At 43.6% G+C, this 25,016-nt stretch overlaps 1 protein-coding gene across 1 annotated transcript in view; it reads right to left on the reverse strand.

The window, feature by feature from the left end:
* LOC126267391 (papilin) overlaps positions 1 to 25,016 on the reverse strand; it is a 1,111,154-nt gene that overhangs the window by 612,011 nt on the left and 474,127 nt on the right. The gene's annotated exons all lie outside the window — the stretch shown is intronic.

The following is a 25,016-nucleotide window of genomic DNA, read 5'->3' on the forward strand; positions in this document are numbered from 1 at the left end:
CCTGCATCTGCCCTTGGCGACAGCTGGTGTAAAGTGAGAAATTCGGGTTCGAGCCCTGGTTCAAATGGCTCTGAGCACCATGGGACTTAACATCTTAGGTCATCAGTCCCCTAGAACTTAGAACTACTTAAACGTAACTAACCTAAGGACATCACACGCATCCATGCCCGAGGCAGGACTCGAACCTGCGACCGTAGCAGACCCGCGGTTCCGGACTGCAGCGCCTAGAACCGCACGGCCACCACGGCCGGTGAGCCCTGGTCTGGCACAGTTTTTCATTGTCGTCATTTCCTTGTGCATCCGATGGATGTTCGTATTCGCAACTGCGAATACATTTCATGTAAGAGTGACTGAAGATCGTACTCAAGGAGAGAGAGAGTTTTTCACCTCTAGCCCCAAGAAATCAGTTCGGAAGACAAGTCGTAAATTAACAACTGCTGTGGCGTGTATGTGGAGACCTAATGAGGCGCTTATAACTACAGCCTTGTTGTTTGCAGTTGTCAAAAACTCTAAAGCCTACAGACGAGGTTAACGTGTCAACTTTGCCAATGAAATTTTGCTGCACGACGATTATGATTTTCTGGATCTTGCCGTCTTCAGTGACTAAGCTACATTTCACCTAAGTGGAAATGTGAACACGCAATGTGCGCCTCTGGGGATCAGCAAATCCCATAGAGGTGGTAAAGTTGCAACTAGGCTCCCCTGAATTGAATTTTCTTTGTGCGACATCGCAGCGGAAAGTTTATGGGGGTTTCTTCTTCGCGGAAGCAACTTATGACTGGTGTTAATTCATGTTCTAAAACTATGGCTCTCTCCTAAGTTGGAAAATGAACCACAGTACTATATTTGGCAGCATCACAGTCCGCGCCTCGCTGGCGTAACTCGGTAAGCGATTGGTTAAACGGCGGTGTTTCCGACACCTGGATTGGCCGCTAGGGGGCAGATGACAGAGCTTGTTTCGTACGAACTCTACGTTCACCCTATCTAACACATGCAATTTTTACCTTTAGAGGTTCATAAAGGATCGTGCTTGTGTGCCTCCACTACCAGCTATTCTACACGTATTAAGAGAGAGGACTGAAGCAATTGTTGGAACTATTACTTCACACGCACACTGAATAAGGTTTGGGAATAACTCACCTATCAAATCAGCGTGTGCTGTATGAGGAATGATGGCCACAACGAACACTTGTAAGAAGAACTCTTCTAGTTGATCTTACCTTTGATGTATTGTTCATACCAGTCCGTTGTAAAAAAGAGCCAAAGTTGCAAGATTCAGTTTTCTTTATTTACTTGACGACTAGTTTTAAGCTACCTGAGCCCATTTTCAAATCATCCAAACAGACAAAATTTCATATCCCCTAACAGCATGCAAATCATGTTAGGATTGTAGATACACCTATATCAAAGTAAAATTTTTCTATTAACATTAGCAAGACAAACATACAGTGCTAAGATTGTACATACAGGACGCGGCGCTTAAATCCGGAAAAACGAAACTTAAAAAAAATTAAAACAAAATACAAAAGAAAATGAAAATCCTTTTACACATAAGTAATGGTATCTTTCAGGAGTAACAATGCTCGATGTAACCCCTTTCAACCGCAATGGCCGCCTCCAATTTTGTCCTGGAGCGATTGCACACACTCTTCAAAACAGCGCTTTCCATATGCTGCTTCAATAGTGGTGCCTAGAGAAGCGACATTAGAGTGTCTCGTCTTATTGGTAACTCTTTCGACTATGCTCCAGACATGGTAGTTGAGGGGTATCAAATTCGGGCTATTCGAGGGCCAGAACTCCTTTGATCACGACATATCAACGATATCCGAGAGACAGTTTTGGACTAAATGGCTCGTATGAGTCGGTGCACCGCCCTGTTGAAAGATACTTTTTCTCCCCGAGGCCACATTTTCCGTCCACGGTTTCACAACATTCGCCAAAACTTGCAGATAAACTTCTCTGATCACAGTTTGTCCCTTTTTAAAGAAATGTGGTGGCATATCAACCTCACTGAACGCAATACTTAGGACGTCAACCACAGACTTCTTCGAAGCATTATACTTGGCCACAATATCGTAAAAAAATTGATCTGGGGCACCCGAAAAATCGAACTGCACTACTGGCCATTAAAATTGCTACACCAAGAAAAAATGCAGATGATAAACGGTTATTCATTGGACAAATATATTATACTAGAACTGACATGTGATTACATTTTCACGTAATTTGGGTGCTTAGATCCTGAGAAATCGGTACCCAGAACAACCACCTCTGGCCGTAATAAAGGCCTTGATACGCCTGGGCATTGAGTGAAACAGAGCTTGGATGGCGTCTACAGGTACAGCTGCCCATGCAGCTTCAACACAATACCACAATTCATTGAGAGTAGTGACTGGCGTATTGTGACGAGCCAGTTGCTCGGCCACCATTGACCAGACGTTTTCAGTTGGTGAGGATCTGGAGAATGAGCTGGCCAGGGCTGCGGGCGAACATTTTCTGTATCCAGAAAGGCCCGTACAGGACTTACAACATTCGGTCCTGCATTATCCTGCTGAAATGTAGGGTTTCGTAGGGATCGAATGAAGGGTAGAGCCACGGGTCGTAACACATCTGAAATTTAACGTCAGCTATTCAAAGTGCCGTCAATGCGAACAAGAGGTGACCGAGACGTGTAACCAATGGCACCCCATACCATCGCGCCGGGTGATATGCCCGTATGGCGATGACGAAAACACGCTTCCAATGTGGGTTCACCGTGATATCGCCAAACACGGTTGCGACCATCATTATGCTGTAAACACAACCTGGATTCATCCGAAAAAATGACGTTGTGCCATTCGTGCACCCATGTTCGTCGTTGAATACACCATCGCAGGCGCTCCTGTCTGTGATGGAGCGTTAAGGGTAACCGCAGATATGGTCTCCAAGCTGATAGTCCATGCTGCTGCCAACGTCGTCGAACTGTTTGTGCAGATCGTTGTTGTCTTGCAGACATCCCCATCTGGTGCCTCAGGGATCGAGACGTGGCTCCCCGATCCGTTACAGCCATGCGGGTAAGCTGTCTGTCATCTCGACTGCTAGTGATACAAGGAAGTTGGGATCCCGCACTGCATTCCGTATTACCCTCCTGAACCCAGCGATTCCATATTCTGCTAACAATCATTGGACCTCGACCTACGCGAACAGCAATGTCGCGATACGATAAACTGCAATCGCGATAGGCTACAATCCGACCTTTATCAAAGTCGGAAACGTGATGGAACGCATTTCACCTCCTTACACAAGGCATCACAACAACGTTTCACCAAGCAACGCCGGTCAACTGCTCTTTGTGTATGAGAAATCGGTTGGAAACTTTCCTCATGTCAGCACGTTGTAGGTGTCGCCACCGGCGCCAACCTTGTGTGAATGATCTGAAAAGATAATCATTTGCATATCACAGCACCTACTTCCCGTCGGTTAAATTTCGCGTCTGTAGCACGTCATCTTCGTGGTGTACCAATTTTAATGGCCAGTAGTGTATATCAGTGGGCGAACGCCCAGCGTGAAGACTTTCAACAGTCGCGGGACTTCGGTTGTATTGTACACTTGTCCGTAACATCTCGGCCATTTCGAGGTTTTGACTGTTCATTAGATGCCTACGGCTATCAATAGCGCCAGTGGGGACCTCCGGTGGAACTACGATATGGCGGGAAATTCAAACTGAAATTTGTTCTGATTTAAGCTCCGCACCCTGTAGGCGTGCATCAAACTCAAGGTTTTCTATGAACACTGGTAGTACATAAATATTGTGTCTGTCCTTCACAATATATATAAATGACGTATTAGATTGTGTCGGAAGATCCATGCGGCATTTCGCGGATGATGCTGTAGTATACAGAGAAGCTGCAGCATTAGAAAATTGTAGCGAAATGCAGGAAGATATGCAGCGGATAGGTACTTGGGCAGGGAGTGGCAACTGACCCTTAACATAGAAAAATGTATTGTACTGCGAATACTTAGAAAGAAGGATCCTTTATTGTATGATTATATGATAGCGGAACAAACACTGGAAGCAGTTACTTCTGTAAAATATCTGGGAGTATGCGTGCGGAACGATTTGAAGTGGAATGATCATATAAAATTAAGTGTTGGTAAGGCGGGTACCAGGTTGACATTCATTGGGAGAGTCCTTAGAAAAAGTAGTCCATCAACAAAGGAGGTGGCTTACTAAACACTCGTTCGACCTATACTTGAGTACTGTTCATCAGTGTGGGATCCGTACCAGGTCGGGTTGACGGAGGAGATAGAGAAGACCCAAAGAAGAGCGGCGCGTTTCGTCACAGGGTTATTTGGTAAGCGTGACAGCGTTACGGACATGTTTAGCAAACTCAAGTGGCAGACTCTGCAAGAGAGGCGCTCTTTTCATCGCGGTGTAGCTTCCTGTCCAGGTTTCGAAAGGGTGCGTTTCTGGATGAGGTATCGAATATATTGCTTCCCCCTACTTATACCTCCCGAGGAGATCACGAATGTAAAATTAGAGAGATTCGAGCGCGCACGGAGGCTTTCTGCAGTCGTTCTTCCCGCGAACCATACGAGACTGGATCAGAAAAGGGAGGTAATGACAGTGGCACGTAAAGTGCCCTCCGCCGCACACCGTTGGGTGGCTTGCGAAGCATAGGTAGATGTAAATGTAGAAAAACTTTATCCCTGGAGCGCCGAGTACAAACTCGCGCTACACTGTGTCAAGGGTCGCCGTATGGCGTAACGGGATTCCCCCACTGAACGACTGTGTTGTGCGGTGGTCTCTGTCCCTCCTCTCTTATGGGCGGGAGGGCCACTAAGTGCCGGAGCTGTGGTCTTTCCTGTGCTCTGGCAGTCGGCTGCGTTCCTGGACCCGAGCGGTCCCCTTCTGTCACCGGCGCCCGCTCTTCCGACTCTCGGCCGCGTAATAACCTGCGATGATTATCTTTTAATTGAGCCCTCGACGCCGAATAATGGAAGGGAAAGCCGGCGGGTCGAGCTCACTGTTCTCGTGGCCCGTTAGGTCGCCTCGTCACATTCCATTCGCCCACCGCATGCCGCCGCACGTTACACTTCGCGCTCGGGTGGCTTCTGGCGATGTGGTAACACCTTTTATGTAGGCTAGGCGCTGATTCTGACCAGCCTTGTGCCGCAGGAGGTCGGGAAAAGCTGTACCTATCAGGAGCACGGGCTTTCTCTCGGAAGCTTTTTAGATACTCCTACTGTACCCTGATTCGACAAAGGAGAGGAAAAACTCCCTTGTGTTCGTCACATCTAGAAGCTACCAAGGCAGAGAGAGCAACACTGATTTCTACACTCACGGATTATAAGAGTTGATAACATGTATTGTCGAGAATGAGGTCGCAACAAGAAAAAAAAAAAGCGTGACAGTAAACTTTCTCATGAATCGTGACTGTAGGACTAGTCACGACATTAATAAGATGAAACTTTTTGCCCTTTAAAATAAGTTATATGACAAAAGTTGATGTATACAGTCGGATAAGTAACAAGACCATAGGCAAAGCTGTCATAAATCCAAAGATTGTTTAACACCAGAGTACTTTAGTAGCCATGATCCTACTGTATGTGGTATGCCGTTTCCTTCCTCCGATCTTGGAATAACTTAGTCAGCTACATGTGGGCCTACGTATAAACGTACACACCGAACCACAGTGCGACTCAGTATTTTTAATGTAAAGTAATTACCACATAAAATAGATTTTACTGAAAACAATCACAGGCGTAAAAATCTAACCAAGTTCTGCATGACCTATAAAAATTGATTTTCATTTGATACAATACTGACACACTACTCGCTGCTAACTGAGTAATAATCAAAATAAAATCATGAAAAATTGAATGTGTGAATCAGAAAATGAGGTACAGCTGAGCTGCACCGTGCCGACAGTTTTACGAAGTCGTTTGAAGTCAACAATAACGTGGCGTTACACTTAACGTCTCCAATGAGTGCACCGTACACGATATGGGTAAGTCTCGCGATAAAATTAATAGTGGTTACAGATTAATCATCACTTGTGCGTTTGGCTCAGATAGTCAGGGGAACATGTAACGAGACATAAAAGCACGGCATTATTTTTATTTATGAGATTATTAATTTCAGTACAAAACATGATCGGGAATATTTGAAAGTACGTGTCACTGTTCCGAAACTGTAACCAGTAACGTGGTCAATCTGTAGCGTAAAGAAATGCTGGCGTAAATACTCGTATCGGCACTTCAGTCTGAGCACTTTGTAGATAATGATATTTGTGTAATCAATTATTTCAAAAGTTAAACTATGCTGAAAATCAGAAAATGCGTTAAAAGGAAACGCAGTATGTACGATATTTATTGTACTTCTATGAGAACTCCACTAATTAGGCAGGGAATTTCTTTATCGTAACAACCTCGAGAGTAGTAGTCTGTGGGAGTCTGTTGTCGCGATGTTGTGCAACTGTGAGCATTCTCTGATGATCGATGAAATACGAATAAATAAAACTTGGCTTTACATAGAGATACGACAAGGAGAGATGTTGCAATTAATGTAACATGACTGTAGAAGGAACGAGGGAGGCTGTGGAAATTACTTATGTCACTCTGAACAGTATTGTCACAACAATAACCCAGCTACGTGATAATTTCTTCTGAAGTACAATTTAACGCTAACAGTTTACGTTCACATTCTGAGTCTGTTAAATTAAAACCGGTGTAAACAAATTATTTCTTTCATTGTTATTTTCAAAACCTTTCACTACATATTATTCTGTCACTCAAGGAAAAAAAAATCGAGTGTGCTGTTTCAGCCACTTCAGTAAATCAGTGAGTTTAGTAACTGTAATAATTACCAGTTGTTGGTACATGAACACAAAAGTGAAATAGTATTCCGAGCGTACTGAAATTTAATTATAGCTCGGCGTTGGTTAGTCTGATGTCTTCACAGTCGCAGTTTCAATCAATTCACATTTTTTGTGGTAAATACAGACTGCCGCGTTATAAAGCCGAGGAAAAAATAAAAACTGCGTGTGTGAATGTCTGTGTGTGTGTGTGTGTGTGTGTGTGTGTGTGTGTGTATGTCGTCACTATAAGAGGTTCTTGCATACGGCAGTTTAACTCACAGGTATTATTTGGCTTGGTAATTGAGAAATTGAAGCACATCTGTAATCAAGGAATATGAAATGATTGTAATTTTTTACCATGAAAGGGCGTCTACTTAGTACTGGAACACCATGGTCGGCTATCTTTTCCCTTATTGTTACCTGGGAAGATATTCCTGTTTCCTAGCGTTCCTTCTGTTTCTTTTTATTTTCGAGGTTCGCACATGATGTACAGTTGTCCGGCCAGGAGTCAGAAATAAATTCATATCCTTTTGCTAAAGCACTTTCTGTTATTACAACAACACATGTATAGGAAAACTGTAAACCTCATCCGAGGCCGGCCGCCGAGGCCGAGCGTTTCTTGGCGCTTTAGTCCGGAATCGCGCGACTGCTACGGTCGTAGGTTCGAATCCTGCCTCGGGCATGGATGTATATGATGTCCTTAGGTTAGTTAGGTTTAAGTAGTTCTAAGTTCTAGGGGACTGATGACCTCAGACGTTAAGTCCCATAGTGCTCAGAGCCATTTGAATTTGAAACCCCATCCGAAGGGAAAAGTGTAAATTTCATTCTGCTAGTTTTCGGGTCAGAGGTGTACTTGTAGCATTTTCTCTATTGGAGATAGCTAACTGGTTAGCTGTCCGGACGCTGTGAGGAAACACCCAGACTTGTGTTAGACCAACGACAGTTGCTCATGTACGCGAATTCGATTTGCGTCTGGTTCACTTCCTTCTCTCGCTATAATGCTTCAGTTGCAAGAAGTAGAGAATAATTTCTTTTCACAATTCGAATAAAAACTTTCATCTGTCAGAAATCTTGATGGCAGCCCTCAGCAACATATTCGAGCAAAAAATCCTTGACTCTAGCCTCAAATTATCGAATAAGATCTCCTAATTCCTCACCAGTTGGGTTTCTTCGCCGAGCATTCAGATATCTAAGAATCCGTAAGCTTTACAGAGAAGGACTCCAAGGCCAGTAAAAGAATAGAACGCGTTACAGAAGTAATCTTGGACATCGAGGAAGCGTCTGACTGCGATTGGCATTATAGTTTAAGGAAACTAGATGACATTGAATCTCTTGGACACGTCACCTGAGTTACAGCAGTTTTTTGTCAGAAAGGAAAAACACTGAAGCCAGACACGGTCAGTTATAACAGGAGCACCACAAGCTTTGGTTCGAGGCTCTCCAGCGTATGTTATCTGCAGGAATAACGTGTCTGAACAGGTCGGCGATAACTGTACGCCGAAGAAACGTCGATCTGTGAGAGTTATCACAATATTTTACCCGTACACCGAAAACATCAGCAGTACTTGGAAAAAAAAGAATGGTTCGTGTCACTATCAAGATCCGACTCTCCAACCACAACATACGTTTAAATAACGAAGAAGGGTGTCCGATTCAAATAATTATTGTACCCAAAGCTTGACACAAGCGAGGACATCCATTTGCACTGGTCAGTCAATGTTGTCATGAGACGCACACCACGACAACCCAGAGGAGAATTGGCTAGCTGTAGCTCAACAACGTCTTTTTTTGATTTGGAATGGCATTACTTTCAAAATTTATGCTCTACCGTCAGCAGCTGAACTGAATGTGTGCAGGAGCTTAACAGATCTTCTTTTCAGGTAGTGTTGACGATATCAGATCTAATTAAATATAAACACTAAAACAGTGTTGCTAATGAACAAAGTGTGTCTTGTGACATCAAGCGAGAGCGCTAGTTGGAGCTGAATCAACTCGGCACATTTCACACCAGTAGGGTCTACCAGCCTCCAAAACGCAAACGCAAACGTGTAGCACAAGGTACAGATGTAGAAGAAAGACAGCTAGAAATGAAGTTCTGGTACAAATGGCCCCTCCACTCCTGCATCGGCAATTTACAAGTTAGACTATAATGGAAAGATTACGCAGTTCCCAATCCAGTTAAGAGAAAATTTATAACATAATTGAATCGTTAACCTCTGTCTTTGGACCACTTTGCAAAACCATAAGATGTCACGCAACGCAGCCAACATAAAGCTTTTCAGTGCGTGCAACAACGTTTACGATACGTTCACGTGGAGTGGTTTATTGCCTGAAAGGTAAGTTTATTTACGACGCGCCAGCGAACATGTAGGGCTGCCCGTTTCATCGGTAACGGTATGGGACGCTGACTCCTTGGCCTTCGTCGATAGCGTTTTCTATTTGCATAGCAGCAGGCCGTATCGACTGACTCAAAGACCATGTCGATGATACATCATCGTGTCACCGGCGGCGAAAATAATTCAGCTTTTACGACGCCACTCCATGCCGTTCCGTTAGGCGGCACCATCGTCGCGACTCCGCCTATCCTCTAGCCATATGTATACGTCCGCTCGCGAATTGTTCGCCCTTGCATTGTCCTCTGGTCTTACATTACAACACACCGTCTGCAACTCAGCCGGTGTGTGTGTGTGTGTGTGTGTGTGTGTGTGTGTGTGAGAGAGAGAGAGAGAGAGAGAGAGAGAGAGAGAGAGAGAGAGAGAGACCTAATATTTCACAAAATATTCAAGGTCTTTAGTTTTCGACAACAACGAGTATGCGTATTATATTATGAATAACAGCTATTAACTGTTTTTGCTGATTGTTTTTAATCAAAGATTTTGTAAGTGCAAATATCATATTTCACGTGGCATGCAGATAGTGAAAGATAAACAGCGTGTAAATCATAATTGTTTACGACGTACCACAGAGCTGTAGGGTTAACTCGAGACGAACAATTTGATATAGGCCTCTTGCAGTCTGTGAAGCCGGGAATACAACCCCAAACTGATCTACAAAACCCGCAGCGCACTCATGCTGCGCAAGGGTTTCTATATCTTATTGCCCTCTTACGCCACCGGCTTGGCTACTTCGTTATAATTATTAATTTAAAGTTTCCCGTGACGATACTGAGAGAACATTACGCAAAGCCTAATTTCATTTACAATTCTATCTAAGCAAAGCGCTTTCATTGTAAGAAGGTTAGATAAACAAAACGATTGAACTGTTAATTTTTTACTGTTTACATTCGGGGTAAAGTTTACATAAACTTCAATTTTTTTTATTTTTTTATTTTTATTTTTATTTTATTTATTTTATTTTATTATTTTTTTTTTTTTGTAGGTGCAAGAACACGATGTTTTCAATATTCAAGGACGATTTTTGGGTAACGTTTCGCGCGGTGAGGATGCGTTTTGGCTAAGATGGCTTTTATTGGCCAATTTGATAATCTTTCCCAGCTTGATAGACCACAAGCGCCGGCAGCGGTGGCCGAGCGGTTCTAGTCGTTTCAGCCTGGAACCGTGCGACCGCTACGGTCGCATGTTCGAGCGTCGGGCATGGATGTGTGTAATGTCCTTAGGTTAGTTAGGTTTAAGAAGTTCTAAGTTATAGGGGACTCATGACCTCAGATGTTAAGTCCCATAGTTCTCAGAACTACTTGAACTTTTTTTTTTTTTTAACCACAAGCGGCCTACATCAGTTAATTTGTTGCGAGGTCACCTATAGCACTGTAGCCCGATGTAAACAGTGATCGTTTACGCTATGTGCTTATGTGAATAACAATCCATCGACTGCGTTATTTCGATTTTTCGGATTTTTATTTCAGGTACTATTTCGTAGCGAAATTTTCAATATAAAGTGTTCCACGATTGAGTTGAGACTTTTGCACTTGATGGAAAACGTATGAGCGCTGGTAAAAACAACTGCAGCGCAACAGAATGCTGGCCTCACATTCCGGGGGATGACGGTTCAAGTCCCCGTCAGACAATCCAGACTTAGGTTTCCGCTATTTTCTTCAGTCGTTTAAGGCAAATGCGGGGGTGATTAGTCTGAAAGGGCACGATCGATCTCCTTCCTAATCCGAGCTTCTGCTCCGTCTCTAGTGATCTCACTGTCAACGGGAGATTAAACACCACTCTTTCTTTCTTTTTCTTTTTTTATTGCGCCATAGAATACCTGGACACTGCGAGAATCGGCTTCACTGATTGCCATGGTATTTCACATATACCATCGACAAATTTCAGTACGAATATACTCAACACAAACAGTCTATGGGACCAAAGATATGCCCTTAAAGTGGTAGTTCGCGATAGGTTGATACAAAATAGGCACCTCAGCGTTATCTCACTGGCTTACATCGTTGCTATTTAGTGAAAATTAGTGATCTCTGTTTTTAGTCTAGAACATGGTACAGTACTTCTAAAAGAAAATTCTTGCCAGTTGCTACGAAACAAACACAAAAGTTACAATAAATTTGGAATAAAAATATATTTTTACTTCAACCTGTGGATAAACCAGAACCCACTTACATATTAAGAATGAAAATAATATATGAAAATTTTCAAAGTTTATAGATGCATATTTTACCATGAAAACATAAAAGTACTTTGAGATGAAAAATAAAATACCGTAAGAGGTGTGAAACTGTTCCGTCTGGGGAAAGAAAGATGAATTTGCGTTCTTTTGGAACTTGTACACACTTCCAAGGCAAAACCGTTAAGAAAACCATGAAATTAATTTTGATAACAGCCGAGACATCAGCACTGTATGTCACGTATGAACGCATTTTATTTACGAGAGACTCCGTGCGCGACTGTGTACGAGTACATGTATGCCGCAGCCACGACTTTAGTTCCGACGGTTCAGCTTACTACGAGCGAGAATATTCCCTGCCTCCGGAAAATTTTTATTTGCAGCTCTTACTGACATTCCTTCACTGCACCCATCACCCAAACTGCCGATATATTCCATACAAAATTAACTGTAGGTACTTGCAGGCCAAAATTTCCGTCGAAGTAGAGCAAAGTATATCCGTATGGTTTTCTAAAACCTAAGTTTTATCGAAGTATTCTACATGACTGTTGTCTTCAGCACACAGTAAATGCATTTTACACAATGCTTCGTTCTTGCTGCCGCAATGTCTCTGCATTGCATTAAAATTTTCTGTCCATCATTTTACTTTCTGAATAAAAAACTAAGTGAGCAGAGAACGAGCAGGACGGAGGTCTCTGAGCCAGAATGATCAATTTTTTCACGGAGATTACTGAAGTCTTCTAGCCGTGTGATACTCTCCCCTGTCGTAGTGCCGAAGTTCAATTCTACAAACTAACTTTTCGTCAAAATTGTGAAATTCCATATATTTTCTGTTTTCATTTATGTTCATTTCTCCACGAATACCATTTTATTTCAATTTATGAACTTGCACAAAAGTTATATCGTAGCTTCTTCTCTGTTGGCTAGATGAATAAAAAATTTCAGTACATGCGGTACGACGGTCTTTTCGCCCTTTACGCACATTATCCGGGGAGCACACGCGGATCCACGATATCGAACGGAAACACAGAACTTTCCTGGGGCTGACCTTATGCACTAACAGTGTGCATGCGACTGCAAAGCTCTGAGAGGGGCGAATCACAGCGCTTAATACCGGTGAACTGCGGGAATCGGCTATGACCTCGTAGTGTCTAATTTCGAGGCGGCCACTTTAGTAAGGTAGTTATAGTCTTTGGCAGCTGCCTTGTTTCTCCAGTGTATAAAATTCCTACACTTCCAAGACCACTAACCCAGCGAGATGGTGCAGTGGTTAGCACACTGGACTCGCATTCGGGAGAACGACGGTTCAAACCCGTGATTGGCCATCCTGATTTGGGTTTTCCGTATTTCTCTAAATCACTTCAGGCAAATACGGGGATCGTTCCTCTGAAAGGGTACAGAAGACTTCCTTCCCCACCTTCCCTAATCCGGTGGGACTGATGACGCCGCTGTTTGGTCCCCTACCACAAATCAACCAAGACTAGTGCATACTTGTATATACGAGTAGATGTGACAACGTCGCAGCTTGTATAGTAACATTACCGGGTAAGATATTAGTTATTCCCTTAAAGAGCGCACTTGTGTCTGATTCAGAACCGGTATCAGACGGTCACGTACGCCATGACGCTGGAATGCTGTGTGTGTGTGTGTGTGTGTGTGTGTGTGTGTGTGTGTGTGTGTGTTCCAGTGAGTTTATCGAATCAACGCAATAACGTGGTCGACGTAGAGACGTAAATGAAAGACACAAAGAAGCTATCGTGTTTGGGCGTGCGCAACACCACACCGTGAATGAGGTTGCCCGATTTGACGCTGTACCAATGCGTCTACAACGAAAGATGTACGACTCAGAGCCACGTGACACTGCGTAAGGACAATGATCCTAGGCGAAAACGACCGGCGACGAGTATCTTGTCTCGCCAAAGGCAGTCGGTTTCAAAGCCGAGAGGAATATAAGTCCACCTCAAGCAAACATTTCTAAGTGAACTCTTTTTTGTTTGTTTCATTTATTTCTCAGTTCAAAACCTGCTGCCTATTTTAAAAAGCAGGTCTTACATTTTACAGTTTACATGTTACAGTAAATAATCCCGCATTTCTAACAAAATTTGTTTTAACAATAAAATAAGTGTAACAATATTGAGTTAACACTGGTATAAAACGAACATAATTTGAGGAAAAGAAAACAGAAACAATTTGTTTATTTAAGGAGAAACTAACAGATGAGCTGCATGCATTGGACGTTTGGAGTCAACTAACACGAAAAAAAAGCTATGAAACTACTCGCCTTCAATGCACAAACAACACAGAAATTGGGCCGTAGCTAACTAGTGCCGTATAGGGTGGTCCCACGGGTAGCAATGTTACGTATTTTCAAATGATGCAAGGTGTCAAGTGTACCGACAGCCCAATGAGGCATTTAGTCCGCAGTGGATATGGAGGGGGTGGGAAGGGAGGGGTTGTAGTTACGTTGGAGGTAGTTCGGGGATATTTTGGGGGAGTTTTTCGGAGCATGACTTGGCCTTACTCATTTAGGTTACCCTAGACGCGACACAGAATGTTTATTTCAACAACCTCAGTTGCCAAATGTTGGCCTCTCTTTTGCGTTTTCGTGATGAGTATGCTGTGGACACTCCCGATTTACAAGGAGGCAATATCCATGCTCTCAGGGCTGCACGCAAACTTTCCTGAAGTACACTCGATTGCCACGCTAAACCACCCTATGTTAATCCCACAGAAAATATCTGGGATGTTTGGAACACTGAGTGAAACGCAGCGATCAACATTCCTGAGGTGTGGTAGATCTACGGGAACTAATCATTAATGGGGGAAGGGTCAGCTAGATACGGCGTAACAGAAGAAACTTATGGGCTCTTTCCCGGAAAGCGTAGGCTGTTACCAAGCTTTGAAGAGATGTCACATGGTGTTACCGTGACGTCTGCTGGGGTGATTTCTTTTTTGTTCGATACATTTAATACTAGTAGTGAAGGATGTGTAGTGAATGGTGAAGACATTCAAAGTGAATAAATAGTCCGGAAACGGTTGTTTAAGTTTTCTGCAAATACCACGTGCTATAGTAGAACGTTAAGAAAGGAACGGGGTTTTGGGAATGAGCGCAGGATGTATAAGATGAAAGAGAACGGTTTACGACCACGCTCGGACGAAACGTCGGTTGGAAAAACTGCAAAGATTTCGAAGAGAGTATGTAAATAGGATAGCAGTGAAGCCGTTCCGAGATGTGTGTCACGGCTGTATGCGAGGCAGCGCCAACAGTTTACTCGTCCAATCAGCGGCTTCTTATTCACAGATGCTGTAACAGAGGTATGCAAGCGCGAAGGAATGTTTACTTAGGCGCAGCCACCAGCAGGTCATTGGCGTCAACATTTCCGCACTGCCCGCCATAAAGCAGGAGAGCATTCTTGAGCGAACACGCTGGCGGGTTTCGTTAGCGTCTAGGCTTCTGTTTGTCTGGCTGTGTTCACAGGTGAGGCGAAAGTGTGAGATAAAACAGTGTTGGAGAATTCTACGGCGAACAGTACGGGCGTAAAAGCGTCGTTCACAGCTTCACCGCCAGCTAAAAGTGTTCTACATGCCTAAGAACCGCGCGGGGAACTCCGTCCTAATGTGCGTCACGCCTGCATCTAATTTGAGGTATACGATCAAGCAGAATGTGTCACTATTCAAAAGTAATAATTCCAAGATAATATCGTTATGTCATGATAAGATGTGATCATATCCCTATTACTTTCCATAATAAGAGATCTACCACTATTATAATATTTAGAACTAGAAGAGGAAAGGAAAAGTCGTAATATGAATAAAGTCTAAAGGTTGGAAATATTTCAAAAAGAGTCTCATATTCATCTGGTATGATTATAAGCAAAAAAGCTTTAAAGGTACATGATTGCAATTTACTTTTATGTCATAAATGTTTTTGTTTGATTCTGAAATCTCTGCGCGAGCGATTGATACTGTTATAAAGTTGCGTCGCCATCTCTTACTTTTAAGCTTGTGCGCTTTTTTCATTCGATCATAAGAAACTTGAGAAAGGACAACTGTGCAATATTTAAATTATGTTTTATTAACATACTGCAAAACTTTCTATTGAACGATGTACTGGTAATTTTTTTAAAAAAATACTGCATGTAAAAGATAAATATTGAGGTAAAATTCAAAGTGGAAAATACGGGATGGAATATGACGATATTTTGGAAAGGATAATTGCCACTCGTCATATAGCGGAGATCCTTAGCCGCAAAATGGAACAACAAAAAGACTGACAGAAAATGAGCTTTCGGCCAACAGGGCAGCCGGCCAGTGTGGCCGAGCGGTTCTAGGCGCTTCAGTCTGGATCCGCGCGACCGCTACGTCGCAGGTTCGAATCCTGCCTCGCGCATGGATGTATGTGACGTCCTTAGGTTAGTTAGGTTTAAGTAGTTCTAAGTTCTAGGGGACTGATAACCTCAGATGTTAAGTCCCATAGTGCTCAGAGCCATTTTTTCGGCCAACAAGACAGAACGTACTCACAAAAACGCAACTCACAGATATATGACTGCAGCCTATGGCTGCTGACACCGCACTGGGTCTCAGAAGCCAGTTTCGGTTAATTAAATCATTATCAACTAGAAGAAAAATTATAAAATCTGTTGGTTTAAGAATGCATCTTTCTCATAGAAGACCCTTGTGAATACCATACGTGGCATTGACAAAACGAGGAATGCAACAAAACCACATTCTGACAATACCTTGAAAACTTAGGTAAAAAATTGTTAAGGCTTTCGTGGCCACTTGCTGAGAAACTGCTGTTGGCTTCTGTCTCGTGTTTTTCGGACGACGTTTGTTTGACGCTTTTCCTGACGTATCGCCAGTAGGGTTGGCTGGCATTGTCAAAGCTTTACACCTCCATTGCTGGTGGTGAACTAAAGTCGAGGTCACGGCCGCAGATTATGTGTACCTGACGCGCCAACGTTTTAGGGCTTTTCCGTGGTAATTCCAGTGCGGTTCTCCTCTAGCTACTGCAACGTCGGCCGAAGGAACCGAGACAGAAGCCTGCAGGCAGCTTGTCAAATTTAGGTAAGTTGCACACACACTCCTGACAGTTAATAGGCGACAAACTCTGATTATATTGCATTCCATGTTTTGTGACTGTCACGTGTAGTATACGAAAGTGTCGACTATGAAAAATATGCAATTTTAAACTGAAACATGTTATAATTTCCCTACCAGTTGATGATGGTTTAATTAATCGAAATCGGCCAAGAAAAAATATAATATAATAGCCGATGGCACACAAAATTCATTTCTGCATATATCTCATCAGGCAACGGCCTTGCCGCAGTGGGTACGCCGCTTCCCGTGAGATAACCGAAGTTAAGCGCTGTCGGGCGTGGCCGGCACTTGGATGAGTGACCATCAGGGCCACCATGCGCTGTTGCCATTTTTCGGGGTGCACTCAGCCTCGTGATGCCAGTTGAGGAGCTAATCGACCGAATAGTAGCGGCTTCGGTCAAGAATACCATCATAACGACCGAGAGAGAGGTGTGCTGACCCCATGCCTCTCCTATCCGCATCCTGCACTGAGGATGACACGGCGGTCGGATGGTCCCGGTAGGCCACTCGTGGCCTGACGACTGAGTGCTTTTTTTATATGTATCTCACAGCTGTAACTAGACACCTAATAAACTTTTAATTTTTTTAACATGTTTCGTCGTTGAATTATTATAATTACTTTGAATTCTCTTAGTGTCTGTTAATTTGCCGTTTGCTTTTCCTAGAACTAGCCTTATTTGCTCTGTCCATTTATATCATTACAGATACGTACTCCTGGATAATGTATGGTTGTTACTGTAATGGACAGTCAGTAAGTCTAAAAGGCTTGTAAGGGTGTTCCAGGGGAGGTTTCCCTGAGAAATAATTGCTGTGAAAAAAAAAAGTGTACCTTGAGCCTTTTCTGAGTTATTTAGCCAGTCAGGTCGCCGCGCCTGCAAATTCAACCAGTCTGGCAGAGGGGTGTCACGAAAATGTACTTTTGGTGTGATTTCCTCAGACCAAACAAACGTAGCTTTTGCTCAACTAGCATTAATTTATCACTAGCATTAATTTATCATCAGAAAAAGGCACATTGTAACTGATAATGAGCAGTTCGGCAAGCCGTAACTCACGGACCCACAAGTGTCTGTGCATTACCGCATTTTAGGGCGTGCAAGTGCTTGAATCTGCACACGCAGCAACCTGATTGGCTAACTTCGATGCTAAACAACTCGGAAACGGCGCAGCGTATCGAATTTTTTTCGTAACAGTTACTTCTCGGCACCATCTGCCTTGCAACACCCTTACTAGCTTTTCAGACTGTTCCTGACGAATATATATTCAATAACTGATCGCCAATCGTATAATCTAATAATAACGACCCTTCCCCCCTATTTGCGCACAAAATCTTCCATTTTTTCGTGTTATCATATAATTGTGAATACCTACTGCATTGACGGATCAGCATAACAGGACGACTAAATTCTTTTTGTCATGCGTGTCTTTTCTGTATATCGCCCGAAGATGGAATTCGTACGCTGATGCGCCATACAACGAATCTGAAAACTGAGAAGAAAATAGCATATCGTTATGGTTTACATGTCCTTTATTGCCAGTCAGAATGTACAGTCTCGTACACAGGCCTCCAATTTTCCTCACGAGGTTTTGACAATATATTCTCACTTCGCGCGAATTTACAACGTCACAAATATCGCCAGTGTGTGATGTGATATAGGACCAGTTCCCATATTTGTGTGCTGTGTTCGTGCACTGCCAAATGAATGACAACGGTACTGTTTCTTTCCCCAGTTCTCGGCCTGCATTTGACAAAGACGATGGACGCACCGACTGTAAAAGGCGAGGGCCACACAAACTGGTAGCAGGCCGCTTGACTAGTACATACAGGTGGTCCTCGCAGCATTAAGATTCCTCTCGCCTCCATAGAAGGACAGCCGCTTGTTCCAACATCTGGCCGGACGCACGCCGTACAAACGCATTTGGGTGTACGCTGCCACAGTCGCTCGACCAACTGGTAGACATGCGTCTCGACGGCACAATCGGCATACGACGAAGCCACTAAGCACCGAAACACATAGATTCTGTACAGCTGGTCTTCTGCTAAAGCTTCCAAGAGCTGAAGATTCTACCTGAGTTTAACAAATTACCATTTATTTACGCGGTTGATTAAGATGATGAAGTGCGCAGGGGACGATGCAGGAGACCCGTACCGCCATATTAGGCAAGGTCCTAGTAGAGGTGGTTTGCCATTGCCTTCCTCCGACAGTAATGGGGATGAATGATGATGATGAAGACGACACAATAACACTCAGTCATCTCGAGGCAGGTGAAAATCCCTGACCCCGCTGGGAATCGAATCCGGGACCCGTGCTCGGGAAGCGAGAACGCTACCGCGGGACCACGAGCTGCAATTTCCTCCTGTTGACAGTTGCTAGTCACTATGCGCCATGCCAACTTGAATGTCATTATTGCCGGTATTAGGCAATTAAGGCCTAAGTGTTATTTAAAACAGTTTTGCTGTTATTGAGAGCAGGTACAAGTGACAGTACCAGTAGATGTATTCCACTAAAATAGAATACTTTTCATTGTGCCCGAACACTTGAGCAACCAATGTTGTCTGTTTACTACGCCATGATTAGCGTAAAGAAACGTTGTGAATGAAGCGATGTGTTTGTGTTAGTTTCTGCATAATGATGGAGGCACACTACCTGCAAACAAATAACGGTATACCAAAGATACTACACTGTCACATCAGCATCTGCATTCCAAGATTTGTATTTTCCGAGTCCAATGCGAACGTAAAAAGACCACTTCCGAGAAAGAGTGACAGAACGAGACACAAGCAGGTATAGTAGCTAATTCTGTGAAAACTCCTACAGCACTCGTAAAGGGAATAAATTCCATAAACACGTCGTGCTACGTCCTATTTGCGATTGATGTCTAGATGAATGTCTGTGGGCTCTAGTTTCTCGTATTTTTTCTCGGATTTTCTCATTGCGGCCGTTTCGTGAGACGTATACGGCACTAAGTGATATGTTTCACGACTCTCCTTGTAACGTATCTCTCGGAATTTCACCGGTAAAACTGTCCGTTATGTACGACGCCTCTCTTGTAGCGTCTGCCATGGAATTTTTTAAATCTTTCCATATCGCTCCTTCCCTCACTAAACGATCCCGTGACGAAACGCGCCGCTTTTGGAATGTATAGTCTCAACTTTACTATTAATCCGCGCTTGTAAGGAAGGGTTCCAGATAGATGAGCAGTACTCAAGAACCAGAGGACCCATGCAAAACTTTCGCACCTTTATATTTTTTTATAATTACAGTATCCGAGATAAGGCACAAGGGTACTTGTGGAAAGGAAGAGAAAATATCTTTAAAAATGAACCGAATGACGTGAAATAATAATCATGGATTTATGATATACCCTTGTATACACACTTCCATACAAGTGGTTTTGAACAAAGTTCTTTACAGAGCATTGCATTACCTCGGTGTAAACGATATTTGACGTAAGAAAGTAATCTTAGTGTGCTTTTTGTTTTTCATTTACTTTAAGTGATACAAAAAGGTTAGTTGAATTAGCTACGCTTTCATAGGCTACATGCAGTTGTCCTAAGTAAAGGTAGCATTTGATAAATATAATTCTGCTCTTTGAGCGTTTGTCCGTGTGACTTTTTTATAGTGTTCGCAAACGCAATTTTAACAGGCGGTTGTCTGTCTTCTTGTCGATTGAAGAGGTACGATTGGATCGTATGATGTTAAGTTTATCCGTAATACTACAACAGTTTTCCCGATGTCAATCTGTGTACACGGAGGACATGTGCGAAACTCTCACTCTTTTACAATCGTAAATAAGACAGTATTTGGAATAAGTGTAGTCGATGGGATAAGGGCAGATAGTGACATTGACAAATATGTTTGTGCTTTCGGAAAGTAAATTCGTTTACAAAAGTCAACTTGTACGACGTGCAGAGATAATGGACTACCGCTGTGGTCACGACCATTATTTATGACGATGCTGTACCTAAATTATCAATTTAATAACTTCTTTAAGAAAAAGCTGGCCTCCTTCTAACAAGCAATGGCACAGAGACAGAACCAGATTTCATCAGAAAGCACAACAGCCTCCAATGAGCTCTCTTTCGACACAACTGAAGTCGCAGAAGGCGGTGGTTTGGGATCAGTGGAATTCATGCTACAGGGGGGGAGGGGGGGGGGGTAGTTGAAGTAACTGATTTGTAACAGTCCATTGTGTAGCTGTGGTGCCAACTGCTGCTCGAATTGCTACTGCAGACACTGTACGATGCACCACAGCCATACCTCGTACACTACGGTCTTCTGGAGACCGTTCTTTCTCGTACCAGCAATCACGTAGAGAGGCGGCATTGCTTCCGTGTCTTTCTGGAATATCGGGAAGGAATATCCGGCTTCTCATAGCCCTATTGCACGGCCTCGTTCCAACTCTGTGGGATTTGGTAATGGCGTCTGTGTCGTCTTGAAGGCATTCTTGACTAACACTCCAATCTCAAAGGTAGGTAAGGCTATACGACCCTTACAGAGTTTCTAAAACTAATCTGATTCGTTTCCTCATAGTGGCGTCACTAGCGCCACGCTTATGCGACTGCCGTGAACTGTGAGGGAACGTCATCTACCCACCAATCCCTGCACCAGTCTTCGGTGCTCAGCAGATCCTCCGCTCAATTCTCCTGGCATTCTGGAGATAAGCAATATTTAGGGACTGACGAGTTCTACAATATGGTGACGAAACGCGATCGGCAAGGAACCAAATTCAATGCCCAGCCTGTGATGCTACAGTACCAACATTTAAAAAAAAATCTTTATATTCAGCCAATGATATTCATGGATAATAACCTACCACCTTATACATTAGTGGGTCTTAACTGCTCAGTACAGTTATTTACATTAGCAGCATTATTACAATTACAAGTTTTCTACCTTCTACCTTGCTACAGGATTTGAAAGTGTTTGTTTGCTATGGGTAAGTCTACATTCTACTTTCTACTTCATCTACTCTACTGTCCTAACAAGCTTCTCCTGCAGCATTACAGATGTGCCAGTTGATCTATAAACCTACAACTTTTGGCCGTGCCCACTGAGCTAACCCTAGTGGGCGTGCCTCAGGCAATGGGCTGGCCTTAACCTGGAAATCGCTGCAGGTACTGTTAATGGATGTCCAAAATCTACAGCCTACTTAAAAAAACTACCTATCTACTATGAGTCATTATCGGTGGGCATTAAGTCAAATCCGGGATTTTTCGCATCTTTCCCCTACTCCAAGACGTGGCGGCTGCCGGCCGTCACGGCGATCGGCCAGTCCACGCCCCGGCGGAATAGGGTAGGTGCGGGTATGTCATATTTTGACCACGATTTGTAGATTATCCCTACGATATTCTTGCAGGACCTTTGCCGATACCTCTCTGGCAAGACTATCGATGATCTTGAATGTGGTTGGGTCCCTAATCAGATGGTATGTGTCTTTATTGCGTAATTGGCGTCTTAGATCGGTGGCTACGTCATCGAAAATGGGACACTCGTATATCTGGTGGTCCGGAGTGCCATTTTCAGCACCACGGTCACACGAGGGGGTGACCCTCTTTCCGAACCGGCAAATATATGCCGGATACGGCTCATGACCTGTAAGGAAGTGCAGCAATCCCTTGCACGGTTTGAAGTGCGAGAGTTGAAGTCGTTCCTTAATATTTGGCAGCAGCTGGTATGTCCTCCCTGTCACTTCTCTGTCCTAGAATTCCTGACACAGTTCTTCTCCTCTCATTTTGATTGCGAATTTGTCCCGCACCCGCAACCCCAGAATGTGTTCGTTTTTTTCAGGTTCCCCTCTTTTATTACGGCATCTTGATAATTTTTACTTATGTACCGTCTGACAGCAACCGAATAAAACACAATTTTAGTGCCATACGCGTTTCGCCTTTATTTTCTGCAAGGCATTATCAGTGGCCTGCAATATGTACGTATGTTAGCTATTTAATTTACATTTTTGTCACGTGCCTATAGGTTATGAACAGTTCTGGTGGTTGGTATTTCCTATTAAAGCACAAAGAATTATATCACACCAAAACACACACACACACATACACATACACATACACAAACGCACACACAAATGCATACACTAACAAATCACAGATACTTCAATAATTACACTCGAAAGTTTGTCAATAAAATTCGATCTTTGGAAAAAACATTTGACAGTCGGCAACAGAAACCAAAGCATTGCATTGAAAGAAGCGTTCAGTTCATAGTTGCGGTGGAATGTGGGAAAAAACCGCAAATTGGCATTCATAAGAAGAACACCAAAAATGCAACAGGAGCGTAATGTGCAAGCAATTGTCCACGCAACCTGTAAGTACAGTTCAAAACATTACTACTTAGTAGGAAATACCAACCACAAGAACTGTTTATAACCATAGGCACAGTGACAAAAATTTAAATGAAATAGCTAACATATGTACATATTCCAGGCCACTTATGATGCCTTGCAGAAAATAAAGGCGAAACGCATATGGCACTAAAATTGTGTTTTATTCAGTGGCTGTCAGACAGTCCATAAGTAAAAATTATCAATATAGCGTAATATTATACGCGATTGAGGAAGACAGGACTACAAAAGTTGAAGATGTCCCCTATTTTAACCCAATACCAGGCTGCTTGTTCCCTGACTTTAATGTCCAAGGGACATAATCCCATGAGAATCAATAGTGCTCCCCCAGGAGATGTTCTGTAAGCACCGATCGAGCATAAAAGCATATTGCGCTGCACCCTTCTCACTCCTGCGGCTGGACCAATCCTCGTGAGCCTGTGTGCCCAGACCCCAGACCCGTAACCCACGATGGAGGCGAGAATGGTGTTGTGATAAAGTCTAATCAGATCTGGGGGAAGATGTAATCTTCTATGCCCAATCGTGATAAGGCTATTCATGGCCTCTAACGACCTTTGGGTTGTTGTTGTTGTTGTGGTCTTCAGTCCTGAGACTGATTTGATGCAGCTCTCCATGCTACTCTATCCTGTGCAAGCTTCTTCATCTCCCAGTACGTACAGAAACCTGCATCCTTCTGAATCTGCTTAGTGTATTCATCTCTTGGTCTCCCTCTACCATTTTTACCCTCCACGCTGCCCTCCAATACTAAATTGGTGATCCCTTGATGCCTCAGAACATGTCCTACCAACCGATCCCCTCTTCTGGTCAAATTGTGCCACAAACTTCTCTTCCCCCCAATCCTATTCAATACTTCCTTATTAGTTATGTGATCTACCCATCTAATCTTCCGCGTTCTTCTGTAGCGCCACATTTTGAAAGCTTCTATTCTCTTCTTGTCCAAACTGTTTATCGTCCATGTTTCACTTCCATACATGGCAACACTCCATACAAATACTTTCAGAAACGACTTCCTGGCACTTAAATCTATACTCGATGTTAATAAATTCCTCTTCTTCAGAAACGCTTTCCTTGCCACTGCCAGTCTACATTTTATATCCTCTCTACTTCGACCATCATCAGTTATTTTGCTCCCCAAATAGCAAAACTCCTTTACTACTTTAAGTGTCTCATTTCCTAATCTAATTCCCTCAGCATCACCCGACTTAATTCGACTACATTCCATTATCCTCGTTTTGCTTTTGTTGATGTTGATCTTATACTCTCCTTTGAAGACACTGTCCATTCCGTTCAACTGCTCTTCCAAGTCCTTTGCTGTCGCTGACAGAATTACAATGTCATCGGCGAACCACAAAGTTTTTATTTTTTCCCTATGGATTTTAATACCTACTCCGATCTTTTCTTTCGTTTCCTTTACTGCTTGTCAATATACAGATTGAAGAACATCGAGGAGAGGCTACAACCCTGTCTCACCCCCTTCCCAACCACTGCTTCCCTTTCATACTCCTCGACTGGTATAACTGCCATCTGGTTTCTGTACAAATTGTAAGTAGCCTTTCGCTCCCTGTATTTTACCCCTGCCACCTTCAGAATTTGAAAGAGAGTATTCCAATCAACATTGTCGAAAGCTTTCTATAAGTCTACAAATGCTAGACACGTAGGTTTGCCTTTCCTTAATCTTTCTTCTAAGACAAGTCGTAGGGTGAGTATTGCCTCACGTGTTCGAATATTTCTATGGAATCCAAACTGATCTTCCCCGAGGTCGGCTTCTATCAGTTTTGGGTTGCCGCATCGATACGTCGGGCGAAGCTCCATTTCTCATCTACGATAACACCGACATTTGCCGAACAGCAATCGAGCAACGCTGGGAGAGCGTGGAGAAGGGCAGGCTGCGGCGCAGTGTCTGTGACGGCCGCGAGCTGCAGAGGCCTTTGTGCGCGCGCGGCTCCTCTCCCAGTGCTGGTGGGCGGGACGCGGCCTCGGCCCCTGCAGACAGTGGCCAATAAATCGGGCCGAGCGGAAGGCCCGCTGCGCGCTTCCGACGCGACGCCGGTACACGGGAGGCGGGCGACGGCAGACGGCCCTGGGCAAGACCTGCGCCGCCCGGATCGCTGCTCCTCATAAATAGGGCGCGGCTGGAGGCGCTGAAGA

This window comes from Schistocerca gregaria, chromosome 4 (assembly GCF_023897955.1).
Source record: "Schistocerca gregaria isolate iqSchGreg1 chromosome 4, iqSchGreg1.2, whole genome shotgun sequence".
Lineage (NCBI taxonomy): Eukaryota > Metazoa > Arthropoda > Insecta > Orthoptera > Acrididae > Schistocerca > Schistocerca gregaria.